At 45.2% G+C, this 10,839-nt stretch overlaps 1 protein-coding gene and 1 long non-coding RNA gene across 2 annotated transcripts in view; one reads left to right on the top strand and one right to left on the bottom strand.

Moving 5' to 3' along the window:
* Window position 1: 1 nt before the first annotated feature.
* On the bottom strand, window positions 2–10,471 carry LOC125158601 (uncharacterized). Its single transcript, XR_007149448.1, has 4 exons — window positions 10,296–10,471; window positions 7,990–8,789; window positions 2,846–2,921; window positions 2–98 (listed from the first exon to the last, which is right to left on the bottom strand). It is a non-coding gene; the product is annotated as an uncharacterized LOC125158601 (long non-coding RNA).
* CDC23 (cell division cycle 23) overlaps window positions 3,361–10,839 on the top strand; it is a 44,847-nt gene continuing 37,368 nt past the window's right edge. The window contains exon 1 of the mRNA XM_047845363.1: window positions 3,361–4,781. The gene's annotated coding sequence lies outside the window, so the exon portion shown is untranslated. The remainder of the gene's footprint in view (window positions 4,782–10,839) is intronic.

The raw sequence follows: 10,839 nt of genomic DNA, 5'->3' as shown, positions 1-10,839 counted from the left end.
TCCTTAAGCATCTGATGAGTGCTGGCTCAGCAAGGCACTGTGCTGGATGCAGGAGATTCTGGAGTACTGATTCAGGTACTGTTTTCAAGTCTTTTACACTCCAGAGCAGAGGAATAGACAAGACAAGAAGAACAAGACAGTGCGATAAGTGCTGTACAATAATTATAATAATAACCATCATTTATTGAGCCTCTACTGCATGCAAGTACATGCATTAATTCATTTGATCTTCCAACAGTATTTGACTTTGTTAGTTAATAGCTATATGACCTTGGGCTCAACCTTTCTAGACCTCATTATCTACATCTGTAATGTGAAAAAGCATAGAACCCACTTCATAAGGAGTGAGATAATCCATATAAAAGCATTGGAACTGACACAATATAAGAACTCAGAAAAGTTAGCAATTACAGTATGTGGTTTTTGTAGAACATTTGGACAATACAGACAATTATAAAGAAGAAAGTAAAATACTCTAAAATCCCACCAGCAAACTGCCAAATGCTCTCTGCCTATATGTGCACATGAAAATCTATGGGTATGTATAACTTTATATAAGTGGGATCAGACACTGCATGTCACTGTGTAAGTCACAGATATCTTTCAGCATGCATGAGTAGAGCTTGAACTACATCATCCTTTTTATCAGCTTCAGAGCATGGACTTATATGAATGCATATTCCTACATATATCGTTTATTTAACCAGTTATTTATCAATGGATATTTGGTTGTCTTCCCATTTTTCTCTCAACCAAGTTTTAAGGTAGTGAGCAGGTGACTGGGGGTAGGATGTGCAGAAATGCTGCCAGAGTGGCGGGTAGAATAGGGAAGCCTCTTCTTACACATTTTTGTATCCCCATAGTACACGCTGCCCCCAGAAAATGCTAGGTCAACATTCCTCCCTGCAAACTTCAGTGGGGGCACTTGGAGACCTTCCCCTTCACCCCTCCCAGGAAGATCTCTGAGCTGGCAAAGCCTCTCCATTTGCTTTGACTCCATTAGCCTGGGGCTGGGGGTGTGAATGGTACAGTCATTCCTTGCTAAGTGCTTGAATTAGACTAATAGGTCATCTGTGCTTTTCTCTGAATAAGGTCCAAATTTCTGGTAAACAACTAGGCCACTCCCCAAGCCCAGGGCCCAGAGCCAAGACCTGGGGTGGGGGCACAGTGGCTGGACTGAAGCTTTTAATGGTATCCTGGCTGATTGGAATGGCGAATGCCATTAGACTAGCTCCTGGGTAACAAGGAGGGAAGGGCCACTGACAGCAGTGGTAAATGGGGAGTGCTGAATTACAGGCCTCTGCATCATTGGGGTAGAGCAGACTGTCTTTTATTTTATTTATTTTATTTATTTTTCCAGACTGTCTTTTAAACAACGCCCTTCATATTCACCCATTCATTCATTCATGCATTCATTCAACAAACCTTTAACAAGCATTTGCTCTGTGCCAGGTTGTAAGTATTTTTCAAGATCTTTCCTTGACCATTTATGAGCTGCCATTTTGGTGAAGGGGCAGCCCAGGACTCTAGCAGCCAGACCTCAAGTTTGGGCAGTTGAGACTTTTCATTTATTCTGGTTGATTATAACCCTCAGCTCTTTGACCTTGGGAAATACGCTTTACCCCTCTGAGCCACCATTTCTTCCTGTCCACTGGGGATGCCAATAGAAATACCTAACTTAAAGGGTTGCCATTTTTATTTTGCTTTTCTAATTTAAAAAAAAAATTTAAGTTTATTTATTTACATAGAGAGTTGGGGAGGGGCAGAGAGAGAAAGAATCCCAAGCAGACTCTGCACTGCCTGTAGCACAGAGCCCAACATGGGGCTCAAACCCACAAACCATGAAGTCATGACCTGAGCCAAAACCAACAATCAGATGCTTAACCGACTGAGCCACTGGCACCCCTGTTTTGCTTTTCTTACAAAAATAAATATAACATCATCAATTTATCTTCAGCCAAAAAAACTAATTGGCAGTATCAACTAATGTTTATATCAATTTTAATGGTTTTGGTTGGCAAGTTTTTGGCTTCTTATTTCTATAAAAGCTTATAAGCATGAGGAATTTATGCTTGTTTTGCTCTCCATGCATATTTAAGTTAGATAATAGTAAAAATATTTAAAACCTATTTTAAAAATCACGATTTTTTTGAAGATTGGAAGTAATACTTAGCACAGCATCTGATACAAGATGGGTACTCAGTAAATGGCAGCTATTATTATTATGACCTCTGGGAGGGGATCTGTGGGTACCAGATGTTCTGCTTCCTGCCCAGGAGGAGTGGTGAGTGATGGTGCTGGCTTTCCTTCCAACTGTGGGCTGAATTCTGGGTGGGGCTGCCCCTGGGAGATACTATTCAAGTTCTGAACTCCAAGATGTAAGCCAGAACTCTGGGTCTGTGTCTCAGATCTGAGGGACCTTGGATAAGGCACAGAGTCAAAGAGAGTTAATGTGTTAGTCAAGGATCTTTTGGTTGAATGTAACAGAAATATTGGAATTGCTTAGTAAAAGGGGAATGTCCTGAAACCCAACCCCAGGAAATTCATCCAGGCCTTGGGGTGCTGAGACTGGTGAGTCAGGAACCAGTCTTGATTGCCCTCTCTTGAAGGCCTAGACATCTTGAACCATCTACTTCATTCTTTCTGCAGACCTACTTCGAGTTCACCTAAGTGATCTCCCATTCTAGTTCGAAATTCACAGAAAATCTGATTGTCTATGCATAGGTTCTAGATTGGCTTTTCTGGGTTGAGAGACAATGCCAGGCCTGTGTGAGGGACACAGAGTGGCTCAGACAGGCCCAATGGCATAGACTCCTGTCAGGGAATTGCAGTGGGTCTTAATTACCTGAAGTCAGGGCTTGCTTCTTTTGTGGCTTCTTTCCTGGCCTTGGAGTATCTCCTGAGCTTCCTTCTTGGATGCCCTGAAGGGATGGGAATGTAGGAACACAGACCAGGTGCTGAGGCTCTGGGTCTGAGAAGTACCCTTGGAGGTAGATCTGAGTGGAGGTTCTTTTTTAATTTTTTTTTTAATGTTTGTTTATTTTTGAGAGAGAGGGACAGAGACAGAGCATGAGTAGGGGAGGGGCAGAGAGGGAGACACAGAGTCCAAAGTAAGCTCCAGGCTCTGAGCTGTCAGCACAGAGCCTGATGGGGGCTTGAACTCATGAACCATGATCTCATGACCTGAACCGAAGTCAGATGTTTAACCAACTGAGCCATCCAGGTGCCCCTGAGTGGAGGTTCTTTATGGCTGCAGAAGGAGGCTTTGCTAGATTTTTGGTTCTGGCAGTTGAAGAGTAAGGCAAATTGAAGGGAATCAGAGAATGCCATTCCTAAATATACTACTTGGTGTAAGGATTATTTTGACCTGAAGATGATAGAGGATCAACAGATTCAGGAAGAGTTCTGTGCTCTCCCCTTAACTGTCTGAAAGCAGGGCATGATTGAGGATGGGGAATCAACACCAAGATGAGTTTGCAAAAACCAGCCTTCCTAAAATAGCCCTTATCTTCCATTAGTTTCCCCCATATACTTCCTAGTCACTTCCCCACAATTTATTGTCCTGTGACCCCAAACCCTCTTTACTTTGTTAAAAGGGTATATAAGACCCCTAATTTAACCTCAGGTCTTATTTGGGTTTCACTTCTTTTTGTAAACTCCTGTGCAGGTAAATATTAATACAATTTTTGCCTTTTCTCCTGTTAATCTGCGTTTTGTTAGTTTAATACACAGGTTTCCTGATACTGAACATAAGAGGTAGAAGAAAAGATTTTTCCCTTTGACAAAAGCACTGCCATTTCTTTGGCTAATAACCCTCTATCTTCACCTCTACATCCCATCTGACCAACATTCGTAGTCTCTCACCCTCTTTCCTCTCTTAGGATCTCTGGTTGTCAGAAACTCCAGTCTCTTTTTAGCATCTCTTCTTCTCTCAGGAGGAAGACTCTTCACATCTGGAGCTTGGGAGACTTGGTCCAATAAAATTCCCCTTGCACATATTGAGCTGGTCAAGGCCCTAACTGACATACTGTACGTGGGTGTGGAGGTGGAGGACTAACATTTATTAAGAGCTTCATGTGTGCAAAGCATAATGCTAATGGCTTAATGAGCATTATTTCATTTACTTTTCAGAACTATCCTATTTTTTCCCTCTGTTTTACAAGGGGCTTAACAAGGCCAAGCAATTTGTCCAAGTTACAGGGCTAACAAGTGACTGATCCAGGAATCAAACCTCAGCCTTCCTGACTCCCAGGCACAATCTTTGATACACATCACATTTGTCCAGTGTTGGGGTGAGGCTCTATGTCTTAAATTAGAACAGAGACTATGATGAGGAGTGTGGGGGTAAGGGGGAGCTCTTTTAGGCTATAGTTATGGTTTCCGGGAAGAGAAGGTATTTTGGCTGGACCTTGAAGAAGTAGGATTTAATTAGGCAGAAATGGGGGGGCACCCCAAAAACCAGAATGAGCAAACAGAGACTGGAAAGGGCAGAGAGTGTTGAGGGAATTACAGGTAGTCTGCCATGACTGGAGTTCTCTGGGGGGAAGGTGCTCCCAGGTCTTCAGGGTCACTCATTTCCCAACCTGACTGCCTGGGCGGGGGAGGTGTCTCCTCTGCAGACACACCAACTGCAGAGCTGCTGTCCTGAAAACCAGGCCCATGGACCAGGCAGGAATCCTGAGGAAACAATGTGAAGATTTCTGGCCTGGCATGCTTGGCATCCGCGACCACAGGGAGCTCCATGGCCCCTTGACCCCTTGCTGACATCCCAGGGCACAGAGGTCAGTGTGTGGCAGGGAGAGGATGAAGTGAGCCTGTGTCTGGGCTGGGAACAGTGACAGGCAGAAAGGAGGAGCCCATCCCCCACAGAGGGCTAGAGCAAATAGCCCCTCCCTGGGCTGACCCCACTCCAGTTGCTGTGGTCAGCTTGAATATCAGGCATTTGTTCTGGGAGTATGGTCTCCCCAGATTTTGGTTGGCTTTGGGGTTCCAATGGAGGCTTCTTCCTGCTGAGCATCTACTGTGGACCACATAGGGCAGGCAGTAGGTTGCCACAGAGATGAAGACAAGTGTTGTGGTAGAGACAGATAGACAAATAATAAAGACATCATTATTTGAGTACTTGGTCTGTGTCAAACACTGCACTAAGAGCTCAATGTGTATATCTTTAAAGCTGAGCTGCCTCATAGGCTTGTCTCCACATGGTATCAATCTGGCATCCACAATATTTTTTTTTTTAATTTTTTTTTTCAACGTTTATTTATTTTTGGGACAGAGAGAGACAGAGCATGAACGGGGGAGGAGCAGAGAGAGAGGGAGACACAGAATCGGAAACAGGCTCCAGGCTCCGAGCCATCAGCCCAGAGCCTGACGCGGGGCTCGAACTCACAGACCGCGAGATCGTGACCTGGCTGAAGTCGGACGCTTAACCGACTGCGCCACCCAGGCGCCCCTGGCATCCACAATATTTGAAACAAATTTAAATAATGATTGCACAGTCTTTTGGAAAAAATATACAGCAAAACTTAAAATCCTCTTTCCCCATCTGTTTCTCTGTATTATATGTACAAAGCAGCCATCTCTACACAATCTTTCCTCTCTCTCCATGCTCCTGGGTAGAGGTTTATGCCATGAATATATACAGTTAATATTTTTTCCCTTATCTCACGTGTATAATCCAATTGAAACTTCATTACAACGCTCTGAAGGCAGGCACTATTATCCCCATTTTACAGATGGGGATAGAAGTCTAGAAGTTAATTCTTGCCCAGAGTCACACAGCTAATCACTGGCAAGTGCATTTGAAGCAGATTCTGTTTGTTGTGAAAGAGCATGTGATCCAGGGCCTGTGAGACTCCTGAGGGACAGTCAAGACAGTCAATTCATGGTGGGGGGGGCTTCATTCGGCGGAGACTACATTTGAGTAGAACCTTAAAGGATAATAGAAGCTCAACAAACAGAGATGAGCGACAGAAATGTTTCTTAGGAAGGAAGCGACACCTAAGAGGTGAGCACATCACACAGTGGGATGTCCAGAGAGAGACAATCTTGTTCCTCTCCTCTTGCATTTAGGAGACTTGCCTCATTTCCCATCTTTGCCCTAGGCAGATTCTGCCTGTGCCCTTTAACAGTCTCCATCACAAAGCGGCCTTGTGGCTTCTGAAAGAGACCCTCTAATTCAGGCTGGCTCCCTACCACCCACCCCCACGCCCCAAAGTGGAAGAGAACTCCCTTCTAGGCCAAGTTAAATCACTTAATTCTTAAGGAATTACATGTCAAGCTTGTGTTAGGGAACGTAGCTCTCTAGTCTTTAAGAAAAACATGTAGTGCAAAGAGTACAATGGAAAGTGGATCCAGCCTGATCTGGGTTTGAATTTCAGCAAAACTCTCAGCTGAGTGAATTCAAGCAAATTGCTTAATCTTGTGAAGCTTCAGCCTCTTGATCTAGAAAATGACTATTGCTAAAAAGTGGTGACAGATTTGTCAGAGAGGAAGAGGAAATGGCTGGCTGGGAATATTGATCTAATATTTACTTCAGTGTTAGGTGTCAGGGACTTGTCAAATCCAGGTTTCTCCTGCAGGAAGTGTACAGTATGAGATGTTAGGTACTTGGGTGGGAAGGTGACTCCCAAGAAGTAGAAGGAAAGAGAGGAGGAGGTGGCTAAGCATGGACAGGGTTCCCAGTCCTGAAGTCTTGTTGTCTTGCTGGAACAATTCCATGAACCTCTCCTAGCCTCAGTTTCCTCACTTTGAAATGCCAACCCAACTTAATGAATATTGGCCAAACTCTTGAATTGCTATTTCATCCGTTTTATTTTTAAATATATTTTTCCATAATTTGCCTCATCCCAGAGGAGATTTGAGGTGATATTTATTTATTTATTTATTTATTGTTTTAAAATGCTTATTTTTGAGAGTAAAAGACATGGCATGAGTGGGGGAGGGGCAGAGAGAGAGAGGGAGACACACACACACAGGATCTGAAGCAGGCTCCAGGCTCCAAACGTCAGCACAGAACCTGATGTGGGGCTCAAATTCACCACGAACTCTTGAGATCATGATCTGAGCCGAAGTTGGACACTTAACCAACTGAGCCATCCAGGTGCCCCTGAGGTGACTTTTAAAAATACACATTTTGGGGCACTTGGGTGACTTAGTCGGTTAAGCGTTGGACTCTTGATCTTGGCTCAGGTCATGATCTCACAGTTCATGAGACAGAGATCCAAGTCAAGCTCTGTGCTTAATAGCAAAGAACCTGCTTGGGATTCTCTCTCTCTCCCTCTCTCTCTCTCTCTCTTCCACTCCTCTCCCTCTCTCTCTCAAAATAAATAAATATACTAAGAAAATAAAATAAAACTAATACAAAATGAAAATAAAGGCCCACAAACCAGGTTGCAGAGAGAATCAGAGTAAAACAGTGAATGACCGCCAGATCATTTCAGTAACCTGTAAAACCTGTGAAAAGGTCCTGCGCAGATGAATCCCATTTTCACAGAACCCTTAGCATATAATACTTGCCTGTAGTAGAGGTTAGAAAATATATCTTAACCAGAGCTACAGGTAATATTTCTATTTCACAAATGAAACTGAGGTTAAATCCTGCCCTGGTCCCAGTATATAATGTGCATGGGTGAAGGGGAGGGAGGAAAAATCCTTTGTAACTTATACTGAAGTATGAAGTTTGGGACCCCTGTGTGTTTGTGTTTGTCAAAAGACCACAAGCTGCCTCTGCTTTCTCCGTCCTCCAAGGGATTACAGACCTGACCATTTGGGTGAAATGACCATTCAGGAGAGGGAAGGCAAAGGAGAATAAACCCCAATCAATATTTCAATGAGTTATCCTGTCACACTAAAATAAATATTGAGTGCTTATTATCTGCCACCTAGTGTGCTAAGCACTTAACATTTTGTATATTTTACATTTAAATTTAGTTTAAATTTCACATTTAAGTACAGTTTAAATTATATATTGGAGGGTAGGAAGCTTACGAGTAAGGGCACACTCGGGTAAGAAAGGGTGGGAGTCCCACCTCCCTCAGCCGCTTGCTGCACAGCCTTGGTGATTGCTGTGTTCCTCCACTTGTGAGCCCAGTTTCCTCCATCCGCCTCTTGGGTCGTTGTAATGAATCAGTAAGCTTAAAGCATGTTAAATGTTCTGCCCAGTGTTGGCACAAACTAAGCAACAACAGCATAAACAACGGCAGCAAACGTTTAGTGACGGATCAGGACCGAAGGCGCATCCAAAACCTGAAATACGACCCCCCACGTCGGACCCCAGTGGCAGGGCTCTGGGTTTAGTCAGGGCGGTAACGGCCGCCCCCACTCCCACCGCTGGCGCGGCTCCTCGGCGCGGGCTCCTCGGCGCGGGCAGAACCGCGGTGGGGAAGCCGCAGGCTGCGTGCGGGGAGGCGCGCCGCCTAATGCAGTTGTCAGTTAATTAGGGGAGAAGGTTAGGTCATTAACGGCGGGATCGATGCAAAGGGAATTAAGAGGCTCTGGCAGCGTCGCCGCCGCGCTCTCTGCGCGGGCCCGGGGCCGCATTCAACAAAAATTCGATACGCATTAGCAGAGGATCGGAGGCCGCACAGGTCGCGAGGCCGCCGAGCGCACGAGCTGCTCCTGGGTCAGGCGGCCAGGGCGGGACGCGGTGCCCTGCTGGGAAGAGCCGGTGCCTGGGCGGGCACCACTGCCTGCGCGCGCCGCCCGGGAGTCTCTGGGAGGTGCGGGGTGCAAGGCGAGGGAGGCTGGAGGTCCTCGCAGGCGAGCATGGCCGCTTGATCCTGGTGAGGCTGCGGATACGATGACGGGTTAACGTTTAAACATTCCAAAGAGCTCCTCCCGCGGTTCCCCAACTCACTCTACCACTGCCCCTCACCGGCCCCCCTGCCACTCATCCTTCAGACCCAGTGACCTTAGTCACAGGGAAGCTGCCCTGACCGCCCCAGGCTAGGCCAGGCCACCCTGTAACCCTCCCACCCAGTACTTACCTCTCCTTCATAGCATTTATCACAGTGTTGTTACATGTGTGCGATCTGTACAACTTTCTGGCCAATGCCTTTCTCCTGACCAGATTGCAAACTCCAGGAAAGTGAGGCAGTGTACATCTGTTTTGTTTACCTGCGCCCACAAAGCCTGGAACATGGCCGGTGCTCAGTAAATATTTGCAGGAAGAATGAATCCCCTCAGCAACCCAGTGAGTTAATTGGTAGGATGAGGAAATGATGGCTCAAATAAATGAAGTGACCTGCCCAACATCACAGCCATCTTCCAGCCTCCAAGCCCTTTCCTTGAACAAATGTTCTCATCTGTCTGAATATTAGCGTTTCCATCCAGGGAAAAATAATTTATAGCTGCCTTCATACTATGTGCCAGGGAGTGTGCTAATATTTATTTGTATTTGCTCCTTTAATTCTTACAACAACCCTGTGAAATACAAATCATTGGTTATACAGGAGGAATTTGAAACTAGCAAGGGCTGGGCCCATCATTTGCCTGTTTGCCCTCAGATCCATCACCCCCTTTCTGATACTGTTTTTCATGGGTGGGCCACCCCCACACTTCTACCTCCATTCCACCTCCCGTCAGGCTGGATTTCCCAGGCTCCTTTGTCAGCTGGATTTTGGCTGATTTTGGCCAATGGTAGCCACTGTACAAGATTGGAGAGCTGAGGATAGGAGGACCCAGAATACCCCTATCCTTGACAGCTTCTGGGCTCCATGTCCTTCCTTTGGCCTCCAGACTAGATGGTAGTGGTTTCTTGCTCTTGCTAATCTCTGGGTTACCTCACTTACCTCGTATGGCTTTAAAGTTCTTCTGTCACTTCTGCCACCTGAGTGGCCACAGTGTTAAACTCTCTATATTAAAATTTCCTCTGTTTGAAATAGTTCGAGTAAATTAATTTTCCTGTAAGAGCTATGATTTGAATCCAGATCTGTCCGACCATGAAGATGTGCTTAAAGCTTTCCCCAGGAGATGAGAGCAGGCAAAGCAGTGCAAGAGTGATAACCATTTAACCACCCTGCCCAGAGAGCTCTTTCTAGGTCCCTTCTGTGAGAGAAATTAAAGAAAATGGTCCACTCATAAAACCTATTCATTATTTATTTTTAGGTTTAAGAAATTCTACTTTCCATAGCTAAAATATTGTTTATACCTAGAAATGAAGATATTAATAGCATCTACCCACTAGAGTTATGAAGATTTAACGAACTAATGTATGCCAAACACCTCGCATGTGGTGGATGTCCCATGACAACTCCTTCCCCCACTCCTTTAAAACCTAAAAGAATTTTTAGTACCTACGGTTTTTTTTCAGCTTGGTAATCCTGGAGTGTGGAGGACAGGGGCTCTGTCCTTGATTTCGTAGTATTGTCCTTATCCATTGTGCTGTAGATTCACCTTGCCCATTAGACCAGTGAGTGAGAAGTAGTAATCAGAGGGCTCACCCAGCAGCAGAAGATGTGTGCAGTGATTGTTAGTTCTGAGTGAATGCTCCTAAATCAATTGGACTGCCCCAGAGACTTGGTTGGCAATGAATGAGAGTGTGAGGTGCTTTTGACACACACATCCAGGATCTGATTTGAGCAGATGTCTGCTCAACAGTCCCGAGGGCAATTTTCTCCTGATTGATTTGCAACTTTCAATCTTAATGGAAAAGAAGCCAAGTGTAAGGGAGGTAGTTTTTCTCCTGAACCAGAAATCCTTCTTGTACTTCTCTTTCTGAACTTGGGGTGGGGGGTGGTGCCATCTCCTATTATCTGCCAAGAGGCTACAGAGGCCAAAGTTCGCCAGAGAAGGGTATTTAAGGTGCGTTGGTAGTTGGGGGAGAGGAGCTTCTTAACC

Source organism: Prionailurus viverrinus, chromosome A1 (assembly GCF_022837055.1).
Source record: "Prionailurus viverrinus isolate Anna chromosome A1, UM_Priviv_1.0, whole genome shotgun sequence".
NCBI lineage: Eukaryota > Metazoa > Chordata > Mammalia > Carnivora > Felidae > Prionailurus > Prionailurus viverrinus.
Note: the sequence above shows the minus strand (reverse complement) of the source record. Positions and strands in the feature narration are given on the sequence as shown.